Here is a 16,787-nt window from a genome sequence, read left to right as displayed (position 1 = left end):
TCAACAGCAGCAGAAGGGCTGCCATCACAAAGCCGAAAACATATATCTTGTCTGCATATTCTTCATTAGTATAGATGTGTGGCATTATAGTCAGCCCGTGCACAGATACTGTTAATAAATGCTTCTCTCTGATATACTCTCAGTCCCTCGCAGTATTTCATCACAGAATATCATGGACAACTGCACTTTCAACGGGCTAGTTTAATGGCAGAAAGACATGCCGAGCAAAGAGGCTGAAACAAGGAGGTCGGTTGGGCTAGAATAGAACGTCACATAGGTCGGATAGGTAAGGCAGGTACGTGCTCGCCACTAACCCAAAAACAAATACACATTAAATGTGTTCTATCTCGTTAACCATTCGGGATAAAACATATGTCCATATGAAGAGTTTTACCTCAAATGAGCGTTCCTGTCATATCCCTGAATGTTGACCATTACTCCTGCGACCCCTGTAGTATGAAGAGCAGTGAAATGAGAGGGGACCAGTGCGTTTGAACATTCTATTTTGTTTCGAACCGATTGGACCAATGCTAACCCTGGCTTTTGAAATAAGTCACTTCACTATTATTATTAGACTTCTCGGTGTACGTAACTTTCGCAGAAGTTTCTAAATGTTTTTCATTTCCACTATCTCATTTACTCAGTATATATCTGACGATACCACGAACATATATTGAAGAGCCAAAGAAACTGGTACACCTGCCTAATATCGTGCAGGGCCCCCGCGAGCACGCAGGAATGCGGCAACACGATGTGGCATGGGTTCGACTAATGTCTGAAGTAGCGCTGGAGGGAATTGACACCATGAATCTTGCAGGGGTGTCCATAAATACGTAAGAGTACGAAGAGGTGGAGATCCCTTCTGAACAGCTCGTTGCAAGGCATCCCAGATACGCTCAATAACATTCATGACCGGGAGAGTCTGGTGGCCAGCGGAAGTGTTCTAACTCAGAAGAGTATTCCTGAAGCCACTCTGAAGCAATTCTCGACGTGTGGGGTGTCGCACGTCCTGCTGGAATTGCCCAAGTCCGTCGCAATGCACAATGGACATGAATTGATGCAGGTGATCAGACAGTATGCTTACGTACGTGCCACCTGTCAGGGGCGTCTCTGGACGTATCAGGGGTCCCTTATCACTCCAACTGCGCACACCCCACACCATTACAGAGCCTCCACCACCAGCTTCGAAAGTCACTGCTGACATGCAGGGTCATGGATACATGAGGTTGTCCCTACATCCGTACAAGTCCATATGCAAGATACAATTTGAAACGAGATTGTCCGATCAGGTAACACGTTTCCAATCACCAACAGTCCAATGTCGGTGTTGATGGGCGCAGGTGAGGCGTAAAGCTTTGTGTCGTGCAGTCATCAGGGGTACACGAGTGATCTTTCGGCTCAGAAATCCCATATGGACGATGTTTTGTTCAATGGTTAGCACACTGACACTTGTTGATGGCCCAGTATTGAAATCTGCAGCAATTTGCAGAAGGGTTGCAATACTGTAGCGTTGAACGATTCTCTTCAGTCTTCGTTGGTCCCGTTCTTGCAGGATCTTCTTCCGCCCGCACCGATGTCGGAGATTTGATGTTTTACTGGATTCCTGATATTTACGGTACACTCGTGAAGTGATCGTACGGGAAAATCCCCACTTTAGCGTTACCTTGGAAATGCTGTCCCATCGCTCGTGCGCTGACTATAACACCAAGTTCAAACTCACTTAAATCTTGATAACCTGCCCTTGTAGCAGCAGTAATCGATTTGACAACTGCGCCAGACACTTGTCTTATATAGACGTTGCCGACCGAAGCCCCGTATTCTGTCCGCTTACGTATCTCTGTATTTGAATACGCATGCCATACCAGTTTCTTTGGCGCCTCAGTGCATGTTTATCAAAAAACAGCTTCTCATGAATTCAATTTTTGTTACTCTCAATTTCACGTACAATTAGAATTCAGAGAGTATTTGTCCCATGAACAGACGGAAAACACTGTATCTTCACTTAAATACGACTCGTGGAATGCTGATGAGGGTAAAACCAGAGAAACTGGAGCTCATGACGAGCATTCAACTCTTCCTGCAGCAGAATTCGTGATTGGAACAGAAAAGGGGACAAATGACAGCGGAACGCGAAATACAGATTTAGATGTGTTCAGGCTTCGAAGCGATAAGCTAACTGATAATGGGCTGTTATAGAGTTCTGTGAAAGTGGCACTAGAACACTTCACACTCATACGCCAGCTATTTCGACCGACAGTTATGCTGCAGAGTCTTTAAATTCATTTTTTAGATGCAAAACTGCAATACAGTGCTGAAACTAGAAACGTCGTAGAACATTAAATTAACACTGCATAGAATGGATTGGATGGAGATGCCTATCGGAGAGAGTTGCCTTAAGTTATCATTTCCAAAAGGTGGTGACAGATAGTGACACCATTATGTAGGGCACTTGCTGAAGCCGGTATTACACTTTCACATTTTTTTGTCAAAGCTGATACGTCAAATATTTATGTCAAAGAAACTTCACAGTGTAGTAGAGAACTCTGAAAAATCTCGCCTTTCCTTAAAGAAATATGATTAAATTTAGAGCCTCGCTGTGGATAAAACCTGTAGACCTCGATGCTTACAAACGTGACCTCAAAGTTAAGTTGTTGTGTTCCTCCGATTCTTTTTAATAACTTTGCTTCGACTGGGGTAGGGGGTGAGCAAGGGGCACAATGCATAGTATTAATCGTGTGCTGATGAGCAGGTGGAATATGCTGCAGGCGACTTCATACCCAATACCCACAATCAGAGCTACAGCCATTCACCTCTACATCTGGAAACATCCAGACTGGTTTTCAGCAAGCCAGAATAGAGAAGGTGATCACAATCTAAAATAAAATAAAATTTCTAAGCTTTACATTCTAATTTGTCTGTTTTTTAACTCGTAATGCCACAAGTTAAAAGTGATTCATCCGTTATGTACTTTTTATTAATTTTGTACTTATTGGAACGCTAATTCCATTAATTAAATTATTCAAAAATAAAAATAATTATTACTGCCCATATAGTGTACTAAACATTTATTTACCTTCAGTGCTTTATAAATCGCTTCACACATATCTGGAATTATTTTTGTTACTGTGCACTGTGATATTCGAGTGCTGTATTGCAAATTGCAGTAGCTGTCTCCTGTATCAACAAATATCAGTGTTTTGGTGAGCCTGTCTTCTATACAAGCAGCATTTCTCAAGTGAGGATTCTGTTTTGTAATATGAGAAGCCACTTTATTGAGGAAATATTGAAATGCACTCGCATCCGTTCGAAAGTAATTTGTATAAGACATCAAGTGCTCCACTTGAAGCTCTCGTAACAAATTTTGCTGACTGCTTTTACTACCTCGACGTAATGCTCACTGCTTCACCCAAGTACGTTTCCTTTTTTTCGCAACTGTGGTACAAGTAACTGAAACGAATAACAAGTGGTTACTATCCGCCATCTTGAACTTTGCCGGAAAAATGATGACAGCGTAATACCCTTTTTTAGCGTCACTTCAAAGATCTTTGTCAAAAATTTGACGAATATTTGATCATATTTCTTTGTCACAGAAATATTATAGTGTAATACCGACCTAACTGTAGGGTGACAGAAAGGCAGCTCTGCTTATGTCACTGTAAGTATAAGTAAGAGCTAAAGCGGACGTTGCACGGATATTTTCAAGTGCTTACGAGCGTATGTATAAAGTTGAAGAGCCAAATGTCAGAGATGATGAGCACATTGCGAGCTAACATCCCAAAGATGTTCGGGCTCACATGCGATTCCTCTTCGCCGAAATGTCTTGGCTCAAACTCGTCTAGGGGTTGAACCGCACGTGTCGCATTACACGCCCTAAATTAGACACTTGTGACCCTTTGGTTAAATTGTCTGGCTGATGGCAAGTTTGCGAAATACAAAGTTAATATAACATTTAATAAGAGTAATAATAATATCGGGAACTAAATTAACGACTCATAAATGATACAAGCCGCACAGTTGCGATTTGGTGATTTATTCAGAAAGCAAGCTAATAGCGAAAGTGGTCGTATTTAGAATTACTATTACACTCGAGCGCATATCCATTTGACACAGTTCGATCATTAACAATCTCATCGCGAAATACAAGTCTAATATTCCACCTCATTATTTTCGCGAAAAGTCAGATTTCACACCAGAAATTTTCTAAGTCGTTTCACTTCCTAGCTACGTAAAGACTGACAGTCCGCTTTTGAGTCTCCACCAGCACTGTCGCTGCCCCTCCCCGACCGCGTTTACCGTGCACCCAAAATCCTCGCTCAATTGACTACGGCAGTTCGCTTTCCTGAAGCCGTCAATCTCAAGGGCTATAGCTTATTCTACAATACTTTACATTTTAATACGTTTAAATAATCAAAGCTTGACAACTTTCACGTTCTAAATAAAGTAACAATAATATCCATTACATAATAAATGTTAAATTCTTTTACATAATACCAATACAATTTCCTTCTTAACTCTGAATGTCACGGCCAGTAGCCTTGTACCAATATGCATTCTGATACGTAAATGAAGAAGAAAAGTAACTATTATACACTTAACTTTACAACAAATATTCTATTACCCAATGACCGGCCGCGGTGGTCTAGCGGTTCTAGGCGCGCAGTCCGGAACCGCGCGACGGCTACGGTCGCAGGTTCGAATCCTGCCTCGGGCATGGATGTGTATGATGTCCTTAGGTTAGTTAGGTTTAAGTCGTTCTAAGTTCTAGGGGACTGATGACCTCAGATGTTAAGTCCCATAGTGCTCAGAGCCATTTATTACCCAGTGATTCAATAAGGTGTCGTACTGTCATCGTGCAATGTGTTTCGTGGGGGGAAATGATGATCTGACGCTGAACTGAAAATACTGATAATTTAAATTTACAATTTTTGTCATTTTAATGATGCTCTTCTAAATGAAATGTCGATCGTTAAGATCGACCAAACCGTTCAGATTTTAGCATTCAGGTCTTTGTTACAAAACTTGTTAATTTCACTTCAACAGTAAATCCTAAACTTTATAGATATGATCAATATTAAAGTTTTATTGGGATCACCATGAAAATTTATGGAGGATGGCAGATTAAAATTTCTGTGGCTTCATTCCCTGCATTACTACAGAATTAAATGGTTTTCATAAATGTTTCCCTTTCTGACCGATCTTAGGCCCACCATATTTAACACTGCTGCGTCTCCTTAGCCACAAAGAGCTTCTGGTGGGTTTCCCTATGACGCAGGTTCTCGTCTGCCTCACTCGCACACTACAGCGCTTAGGCCTCAATAGACAATAGACGTCTGTGAGTTTCACCATCTCGTGGTGGCTCTGCGTCCTTTTTGGCACCCGGTCCTGGACGACAGGGTTCGTTTCACAGTTCCTGAAGGCTGAGTCTTTCGGCCATATACTTAAATAAGAGCGAAATGCTCGTTAACTCACAGTGGCTACTTTGTAGTGTAGGCTATGATGCCGTCTACAGTTTCCATGCGGCGGACATATTGTGTTAATCACGGAAAGTGATATCTCACCCCGATTCTCAAGAGGGATGTCACTGTTTTGTTGAGGTTACGCTGACGAATTTTATTGCTCACTTTTACATACGTCATTTTCATAGCAAATGCCTCGAACGTGTCTAAGAACAACAAATTGGAGTAGGTGGTCTGAATAACCCCTACTAGTGACTATGGAGACGTAAAGATTGGTGGAATGAATTCGTTTAGAGCTTCCCAAGAATATGGCCTCCCAGACAGAACTCTGAAACGATGTCTGAGAAAAGAACGATGAAAAGAAGCATGCTATGAGCCCACAAAGTAAGCAGTATTATATTAATTGTAATGTTTTCCTTGATTGGGGGCAGAATGAGTAGACTTTTTACCCATAATATGTTATTAAATTAAAAATTAACGATTTAAAGGCAAAGTTGTTCGAAGTTAACTATGGTGCTCCAACTACACATTTCCAATTTCTGCAAACATTTCTCAGTGTCGAATATTTATCACGTTATTATTACTATTATTTCAAGGTAGCCCTGATGAAGACAACAAGAAACTATTGGCTACCTACATAAAGAAATTGCAGAAGTGTGGATTTCCACCAACTGGAGAAATTCTGCGCAGGCTCATGTTCCAGTATGCAGAAAGAAAAGGGATTCATTATGGATTTTCTGAAGAAATTCAAATGGCTGGTTGCGATTGGATATAGTCCTTTCTGGAACGTTACCCACATCAAGCGACGAGAAAGTTGCGAGGCTTCTCTATTGACAGGGCTATGGCAATGAATAGAGAAGCAATTGCAGCTTTTTTTAGTTCTGGATGCATTAACAGTAAATTCTTTATTGAATAAGCTTAGGCCCCTGTACAATATGGATGAAACCGGCTTTCAGATGAATCCTAGGCTAGACAAAGTTATAGCGGAAGCAGGTTCTACTACAATGTGTCAAGTAACTTATGGAGGAAAAGGAGAAACCATAAAATTACCACTTTTTGCAATGATGAAGGCAACTTTGTTCCTCTGGTATGCATTTTTAAAGGTAAAACAAAGAACCCTGAATGTGGGACAGTTTTTAACGCTTATTGCTAAGTGTAGTTGCTCTTCAAACCAGCATCCCATACAAGCAAGCCAGTTGTATGTTTACCTGTGATTGCTCTTACTTTAGGTACTTTGGCTAGGCACAGTTCTGTTTAAAAAGAGTAGTTCGATGTAGTCGTAGAGTGGAGCCGCGCACGTCTGCTTTCATGCCCCGCATCTAATTCGCTGCATACAATGACCTGTAGTCAAATAGTCTATGCATTAGCTAGAATTGCGATTTCATAAAATCCACAGAAATAGAAAATAAAAGTTAAATGAATAATTTAATAACAGGGGTTCTATTCGATCATCAGCAATTGATTTAGCCAACAGAGAATTATGTTGGACAATGTTTATTCAAGAAAGAACATTTTAAATAAACGGGCAGTGGCCCTACGATATTCAGTTAAAACACAGACAAAGATAACCTTGTGAAATGTAGTGAATTTACGTTGAGAGCTTTACGGGAATGGTACTAAAATCCCCAAACTAAACAGTCCTCAAAGATATGCGAAAACAATATCCATTTCGTCCCTTTCATTATCACAATTACACAAAATATTCACCAGCTCAAAACAGTTCATTGATGATGATTTAAAAATTAACACAAATGATTCAAAGAATAGTAACTCATACACGGTCTATCCTCAGTTCCATAATACAAGCGGAGCACACTGAGACCCCTCATGAGTGAAGAGTCCCTTCAAAAGTAAGAATATTGTAGGGCCATTGACCACCCAGAATCAAGCACCTATATGAGTGAATCAAGCACGTTACCATAGGCAGGTCTGTCTTCTTTCAGCACTCGACATAAAGTCTCCAGAATTACTCCCTTGAGCTGTTCACTCCAAATGTCCCAGTCTCTACTTGACTCCTTTAGTTCTCTGCTACTGTCTGCTTTTCCATTGGCTCAAGGCCATTCCCACCGACAATATAATGTTCTTACATCCTAAAGATATGATTTGACTCATCTTGACCACTTTCTGGACTAAGTTAATATATTACAACAATGTTTAAATAAAGAAATGTTATAAAATCTCTGTTACACTCGGATAATTTACAATAATTATGGATAAAGATTTGTCCATAAATAAATAAGCCAGTATCCTTGCACCAGTGTGCTCACCGCAAATGTCAACACGTTGTCCTTATATAGTGTTTAAACAGTTATTTAGGCCTTGTTGACAGAAGTGTCTTTTGATTTTCTTCTCAATTGTGGTGTCTCGAACAAATGCAGCTGACCCCTTACAAATTAGCACAGTTTATTAATACTTGCAGTCAGCGTTTTAATGAAGTTACTGACAAAATAGGAAACTGTTCATTAAAATACACAAATATGACAAAATATGAGGCACTGATCCTGTGTTCACTTGCTGTGTAAATGTAGAGAATATTACGTCCTGAAAAACGTTTGCATGATAAAATAGATACACAAGGCGTAATTAATGAAGAAACACAATAGATACAAATATGTAGCTTTCAGAGATTATGGCTAGAGCGCAATGCCATCATCGAGATATTGTTTGTTGAAATCACATGAAGCGATTAAAAGTTGTCAACGATCCGTTCCATTGGACCAAACGACCCAGTCCACTCCGTGTAAACACAGCCCACACCATTATGGAGCCACCACTAACTTGCACAGAGCCTTGTTGACAACTTGGGTCCATGGCTTCGTGGGGTCTGTGCCACACTCGAACCTTACCGTCATCTCTTACCAACTGAACTCGGGATTCATCTGACCAGGCCTCAGTTTTTCAGTCGTCTAGGCGCCGACAGAAATGGTCAAGAGCCAAGACAGGAGCTGCAAGCGATGTCGTGCCTTTAGCAAAGGCACTCGCTTTCGTCGTCTGCTTCCAAAGCCTATTAACACCAAATTTCGCCGCACGTCGTACGTCCCACATTGATTTCTGTCGTTTTTTCACGCAGTGTTGCATGTCACGCAAACGCCGCTGTTCTCTGTTGTTAAAAGAAGGCCGTCGGCCACGGGGTTGTCCGTGGTGAGAGGTAATGCCTGAAATTTTATATTCTCGGCACACTCTTGACACAGTGCATCTCGGAATATTGAATTACCTAACGACTTCCGAAAAGGAATGTCCCATGCGTCTAACTCCAACTACCAATCCGCGTTCAGAATCTGTTAATTCCCATCGTGCGGTCGAACTCACTTCGGAAACCTTTTCACATGAACCACCTGAGCACAAATGATAGCTCCGCCAGTTCATTGCCCTTTTATACTTTGTTTACGCGATACTACCGCCATCTGTATATGTGCACGTGGCTATACCATGACTTTCGTCACTTGAGTGTGTATTAAGTCCCCTCTGCATTTTTTTCTGTTTGTCTGTTATGGTGAATTTCAAGAATTACTTCGGTGATTTCGAGACTGTTTCCACTAACAGATAGACTGATACACAAGAAAGGGTCGTATGTATAATTTACTGCCGCTACGCCGGACTAGTCGCCCTACGCCTAGATAATGGCTGCTACTCATGCGGAAGCTAGGCCAGGTCATTACTTCTGTCTGATCTTTAGCCTCCTTTACCCTTTCTCAAAAATCCCATTACTTCTGTTTGGATCTGTTCCATGCATTTCTATGTAGGTACCCGAGACTCGTCCCTGTACGTTAAAATTGGTGTTGCATTACATTATAAATTTTGATCCCCATGTCATTTCTTGTCTTGCTATTCGACGTTCTGTTTATAGTACCACATATCGGTTCAAAACGCTGAATCTTAGTGTCTCCTCGTATATCTTAATTTTTGTTGTAACATATGTCTGCTACTAGCCAGCAAAAACGAGAGATTACTTCTATGGGTTTTCTGTTGATAATTACCTTTGAACAGACTGGGTCTTATACCTGAAATGCCATTACTGTAGTTTTAGGTACTTTAATTTACAAGTTATATTCTTTGGTAATTTGTTAAAGTCTGTAGGCAGATATTTGAAGATAATCTTCTCTTTTTATAACACATAAAAATGCTTACTAATGCATTTCTGCGATTACAATGCCCACTTGTTGCTGTGCCGTCCTCTGGATATGACGTCAGTGAACTTAAGTACGAAGAAGCATGTGGCTAACACATTACTCTCTCGACCATTGATGTCGGCTGTTCCAAATCGGAGCCAATACTTCTTGTTCAAGCCGCTCATGTCTGTATGAGGTTGTCTGTATACCCATTTCACAGGGACCTATCAAGGAAAAATTCGCAGCAGTACCGCAGTCAAACTAAGATCCTTCCCTGACGTGGCAGACACCTGGGCTATAGATTACGTGTTTATGGACGAACTCCAGGAAAAGAGAGTTCCAGCATGAACTATTGCTGCAAGACTCAGTTAACGTCCTAGTGTACACAGTCGGGCTTTTAGACACCTTATTGAATGAACAAAAATGTGTTACGGGCCAAGACTCGAAGCTGTGTTTTTATTGTTCGTAGTCAGCGAACTTACGAACCTGCTTCAGAGCTTCTATCCGCTGGTATCTCATGTCTACATTCACAGCCCCCTCAGCGATTACCCTGTGTACTTTGACGGATCAAGGAGTATAGATTTGAGGAGTAGAAAAAATTTGCTGATGGAATGACGCATGAATATGCGCCTCAAGAATTTCTGTCATTTTTATAACTTCTCTAGTTTTTTATGGTAGATGGCTGACGCAAGACCCTGTTGTGTTGATAAATGTCTCGCAGTAAGTGTAAGAGTGCACGAGTGACCACACTCCGGAAGGAAGCATGAAGGGTCCTACATGTGTCTTCGTGTCCAGATATAAGAAAATTACTCCTCCATTTTGCTGGAAGCAGAAGCACGTTGCAATTGATTCTATATTGATAAAAAAGGACGTCCACTGACACTCAGTAGGCCAAACCGCCATAAAGCTCTTCAGACATTCCAGTGGAAGACGTTACAGAAAAGAAATAATGCGGCACAGAATAGCTTACTCTGGAAATTGTGAAACAAAAATTTCTAAGATGAGTCAGAAGTATAATACTTCTTCCCATTTACATGACGAATAACTGAATGCATTAAACTAAGGTCGGCAAAGATGCAACCTCCAGGTGCAGTTGTACCTATCAGTGACGGAATGTGTAACAAGGTATTCCAAAAATAGGCTGCGAAAACCCACTACAGAGCACCGCTTGCAAAAATAACAAAGATAATATAGTTATGAGGGGGTAGTTTCGACTATTTTTCATCAAAGACTTTACAAAAAGATATGTTCCTAACTCAAGATTACTCAAGAAGCTCCTCCTCCGAATAGTACACACTTTGTTACAATTATCGTAATATGGTTGTTTCTTTTTACAGTGGACAATAATCTTATCGTACTGAATCGGAACACATCTGCTCAGACTTATAATTTAAACACCTGCTAATTATTTTGTGGTAGTCCAATCAATCAATATTTCTATCTAAACAGGTTTGGGGGGCTGGTTAGGTCGATACCCCGAAGCCCATACATGATCGCTCATACCCACAAGATGCAGTCATGCACATAGCATCACCAGCGTCAATAAATATTATATGATGTGATTTCCGTTATGTGAACAACGTAGAGACCAGAATGACTGGCAGTTACCCTAGAGTCTCGAGATCATAACACCTTATGTAGTACTGTCAAAAAATTGTTAGTACCTTCAAAGTCACCGGGTAAACTATTAGTTAAAGAACCTGTCGTGTTAGCATCCGTGAAAATATCACCGATATGTATATTAATGATATTAGCCTTCAGAAATGAAACACGGCCTTGCCTGAACAGTTTGAGGACATCTGCATCTTAAAAGTACAGAGTTATTGCAGTTTTCCAGACAGACATGTTTTCCACATGTCATTACCATATCATTAGTGCGTGGCGTTTGCGTTAAGTACGTAAACGGTCGTTATGTGTTAACTTATGGAAGTGGGGCTAATTGCTGCACGTCGACTATGGTGCGCCGGCCGGTGTGGCCGAGCGGTTCTAGGCGCGTTAATCTGGAACCGCGCGACCGCTACGGTCTCAGGTTCGAATCCTGCCTCGGGCATGGATGTGTGTGGTGTCCTTAGGTTAGTTAGGTTTAAGTAGTTCTAAGTTCTAGGGGACTGATGACCTCAGATGTTAAGATCCATAGTGCTCAGAGCCATTGACTATGGTGCGTCAATGCAGAGAGATTTCAAATCACTAACCGACGGACATCTTTCGCAGTACATCGCTTTATGCCGTTGCGTAATAGTGTTCCTTGAACTTCGCTATTATTTTTTCTTATTTTTATTGTGCACCTCGTAAGTTCAGGGACTTAGATTTCGCCAGACTGGTGCGCAGTTACAGATGACATGCAGGTATGAAGTAAACACGAGCTCTATTAGATCCACGATTATAAAACGCATGCAGGTTATTTATCATCTTCGTGGCCACAGTTTTTGCAATTACTATTTGTCGTTGGAGCGAAAGGTCAGTTATTACGGGTTTGCATGCTAAACAATTTGCTACTGGGTAACACTGATTACCGTATTACTCGACCCCATCCATTGTAATGTGCTTCAATCTTCCTTGGCATACTGCTCACAATGTTGTCGATGATGTCCAACTCTTCAACAGTATCTATCCTGAGTTCATATTGTTTGTGTTTGAAGATCCCGTTGACGTTCTTTACATGTTTGAGAATTAATTTCTTTTATCTTAAACTTGCATTATGCAAAACAAAATGTACTTCATTTATTTACCCAGCCATGTTTCTACATCTGTATACTATCTTCTCTAGGTCTCGATTTTTTTCTGAAAAATATCATGCAAATATCATGTCCGGTCAAAAAACTATAGCTTCTGTATTTTATTTAATTTGTTTAGATAGCTCATCTGGAATTACTTTATTTGTTTACACGATTTGTTTTCACTTCTTTTTATCGTTATGACAGCGTGTCATCTGCAAAGTAGTCGTAAAGAAATTTACTTACTTTCCAAATAGTATTTCCTGATTGGTGGTTGTTTACGTCATCCTATTTTCGTTTTTCATCCAACTGTGCCTCTCCAGTAGGTTACAAAGAAAACAGTATATATATAATTATATACTAACATGCAGCAACAAAAACGCCCACAGGGTGGGGAACATTATGAAGAAAACAAGACTACAAATATAATTCCGCAGATACAACACAGTACACTCTCTAAACATTAAGAACATCTCCACAGCCGCGAGGCTTCCACCGTCGGAGGTTCGAGTCCTCCCTCGGAAATGGGCGTGTGTGTTGTCGTTAGGGTAAGTTACTTTAAGTTAGATTAATTAATGTGTAAGCCTAGGGACCGATGACCTCAGCAGTTTGGTCCCATAGGAACTTACCACAAATTTCCAACATCCCCATAGATAAATTGCCCAAAGCTGGAACTTGTCAGTTATCCTATAGTTCGTGCCAATCTGTCTACATATGCAAAACATGCAGAAATTTTGAAACCAGATATTCTAAGCACCTCAGATCCTTAAAATGTGGCAGTACACAAGCCACTTTTGCAGATCATCTCACACGAGGCCACCACTCAAACAGCATTGAGACTTACATGACCCCAGGGAAAACAATAGTCTGTTACAGAAACTCACAACAGAGCAGAACAACCACATACAAAAACCAGTGATACTAGGAAAGGAAATCTTGAGCAAATATACAACGCTGTGCATCGAAACGCTGTTTGTAACTATCAAATAATTATACAGTTCCTTATATAAAAAATAGTATTTAAACATCCTCGAATGTCCAAAATGTCTGCTTCTCAATCATATAAGTTCTCCCGCAGAAGACACATCACAATACTTCTCGCCAAACGTTCAAAATTACCGCCGCAGTGAACAAAAACAAAACGATGAACAAGTCAGCGGCGATAATAGCATAACACCTCTCTATGAGTATGGTGACAGAAATGTTCGCTCAAATGCCGTTTTGTGTGAAAAAAACTTGTATAAACAGCTGAGAGTGAAACATAAAAAAGATGTGGAAAATGATGTATTCAATTCCAATGGAAAAAACAAACCCACTGGAAGCATAAGTACACTGACATACCAACCACCAATCACGAAAAACTATTTCAAAAAGAACCAAATGTCTTTACCATTACTTTGCAAATGACATATTCTCAAAACGATAAAACGGCACAAAAACAAGCAATTTTAAGAAGTAATGTAATTCCAGGTAAGCAATTAAAACAAATTACATTAAATGCACATGCTATAGGTTTTAGATCTGAAAAAGAAAAAAAAGTATGAACTTTGCATGATATTTTACAGAAATAACATGGTAAGATGACACATAGGTATCGAAAGGTGTGTACGTAAACAGAAAAGGAAATGCACTGTGTTCTACATAAAGCGGAGTTCAAAAAGATAGATTTCATATAGTGTATGAGGAGTGCTCCTGCGACGACGTGTTACAAGTTTTACCCGTTCTCAACGTCTCCCAGTGTTTTTCATGTCAGCGGCTACAGCTTGCCACTCATTTCATTTCATTCCTTCCTGCTGGCGCAAGGTGTTCACGAGGTAGAGGTAGTCCTCAAAGATGAACACATCGCCGAAATGTTGACCGTCGAGTCGGACAGAGGCTTGGAGGATCTTGTCCAGATGCTGGACAGTCCCCAATTTACCCTCAATAGCAATAACAGGCGTTCGACGTTCGTGCACGCTAACCACCTCCCTGCTGGACGCGTGAGACCGCACTTCTAACAAGTGAGATGCGTACGTCGTCCTTTTGTTGACCACAGACTCTCCTGCGACTATCAACGCGCGTTGGACTAATTCTACACTGGTTGGTGAAAACACTGTTGACATTCCGACGTTACCTTGTCCTCCTTCTTTGCGCACAACGGAGCTGAGGGGCTCCTGTTGGCGTTCGTAATGGACGCGTAGAGGCCAGATCGTTCGTGATGAGGAACGACACAAACATTCCAGTTGATTCCAAAAGGTGTGCAGTTTGGAACGTAAATACAGTGTCAACAAAAACGTATCTGACATAGCTTTATATTTGTTTTGCCTTGACTGTCATTTTATTTGTTTAATACTGTCTATTATATTTATGGAGTCTATATTTTTATTGTAATTTTATTGCTTTATAGGTTTTCTACGTCAGTTGCATCAGTAGAAATCTGTAATAGTTACATTAAAGAAATTCTAATTGTTGAAAAGAGTGTGTAATCTCACCCAGGTAAGGCAGTTAAATTGTACATCTTTGGATGTGTCCCGGACGCAGCAAGTTGGAGAAATGTGTGTTTGTGTGTGTGTGTGTGTGTGTGTGTGTGTGAGAGAGAGAGAGAGAGAGAGAGAGAGAGAGAGAGGGAGGGATAGGGAGCTTGAGAGAGAGACAGATGCACTGCACAATGGCGTGCGCTCAAGAGGCTGACAAGCAGTTCGTGCTGCTGAAAAGGCATGCGAGTAGCTGTTCTGCCCTGAGTGCGAGGCAAGAAGAAATCTCAGAGAAGACAAAATGAAGATGCTTCCACATTTACTCTTACACTTTGAAATCTAATGTAAGTGAGGCGTGAAAGTTTTTCATCAATGCCGAAGACGAATTTTATGTGCTCCAACGCAGGGAATGTGTCACAGAACATTATTTCTCTCTTTTCTCTAGAGCTGTCTCACTAATCTCGCCGGCGTTACAGTTTTCTCGTTAAATCTGAGAACTGTGTCGTTCTTTTACTGTTAGGTGAAAAACTGAAGCAGACGAAAAGCCCATTATGCTTCAACAATCAGTGACACTGCAGTTGTATCTATGAAATACGTTGAACAGTCACTATAAAATAAAAATTTGTGACTGAAGACTTGATATTATTAATTGTAGGATCCTAGGCTATCATGTAACAAGTTCTAAGTGTTGGACTTCAAACTACCCTGTTATTCAAGTTATAATTTCTACCCTGTTCTGTATGAACAAATTTCATTAAGCGTTTGTTTCAATAACAGTACAGAGAGAAGCAAAATCATCAGTGCTGGTTCAGAGCTATGAAGTTTAGCGAGGACTGGTAAAGTTGTTATCTTCTTTTCTCCTTATTGACTGAGTGAAACAAAAAAATAACGGCCTTGAGCAACCCATTGTTCTGATATCTAATTTTAATTGAAAGAACCATAAAGAATCATTTCCAAAACATAAGCAGTCTGAACTGGTAGTAAATGGAGTATTTCTGCTTTCACGGTTCAGTCAAAACAGACAACGTCCTGACTGAAAAAATTTTCTATAGCATTTTCAAAAAGATGACTTTCAGGTGTGTTTAATGGTAAGTATTGGCTTCTGCTAAGGCTATATCTCTTGCACTGCCACAAAGCAGTGATGATATTAAAGGATGCTAAGCAGGTAGGAAGTGACAGAAAAATTTAAAGGTGATTGTGTCTTCATATTTCGACTGCCTTAGCATTGATTGATTTATGAGTTGTGAATACGTCCCGATTTCGACTGTTTAAATACGTAGCTTGTTAGATACTGCGATAAAGTGGCAATAGATTGCAACTACAGTATGTCGTTTAGAAGCTAATGAAAACTCATTCCACAAAGCTAGCTAGGCGACCGTATAAACAAAATGAAACCAAGAAATTAAACACAAATAAACGCGCAGTTCTAAGAGCGTAGAAAGTCCGGATGACAGTTCCAACCCATTTGTTGTAAAAAAAAAGAATAACGAAAGTTTCAAAACGAATAGGGGCCTTTACAGCTTCTTCTGCCTTCTCCTCGAGACGCCTACGAGTGATAATTTGTGGGTATCAGTCACCTGCTGGGCTACCACTGAAGGCAGGCCTTCAACGTTTCTTACTTGCGAGATTAGCTGAATTTTTGAATGATGTCACTGTGGTGCACGTCAGTTCGGTGGAGAACCCTCCTTGGCATAACATGACACCGCTGGCATTGTCTAAGCTTGAAGTACAGTTCAAGAAATGGTTAAAGCTCAAAACAGCGTTCGCAAGCCGCACTGTCTCGTTCACGATTGAAAGCGCATCGCTTTCCACCGAACTATATTGAGAATATGCTGGGTACCCAGCATTGACCAATATTCATTTCAGTCTCATTTTAGCCCATCCCTCTTTCCCCCTCTCCCTGTCCAGCTCCTCCTTCCCTCCTCTGTCATCCACCCCTTCTCTCTGACCACCCACATTATGTGATCCGGACACCTGGCTGAAAATGACTTACAAGTTCGTGTTGCCCTCCATCGGTAATGATGGGATTCAATATGGTGTTGGCCCACCCTTAGC

The sequence above is a fragment of the Schistocerca piceifrons genome, chromosome 5, assembly GCF_021461385.2.
Source record: "Schistocerca piceifrons isolate TAMUIC-IGC-003096 chromosome 5, iqSchPice1.1, whole genome shotgun sequence".
Taxonomy (NCBI): domain Eukaryota; kingdom Metazoa; phylum Arthropoda; class Insecta; order Orthoptera; family Acrididae; genus Schistocerca; species Schistocerca piceifrons.
This window is presented reverse-complemented; position numbering follows the sequence as displayed.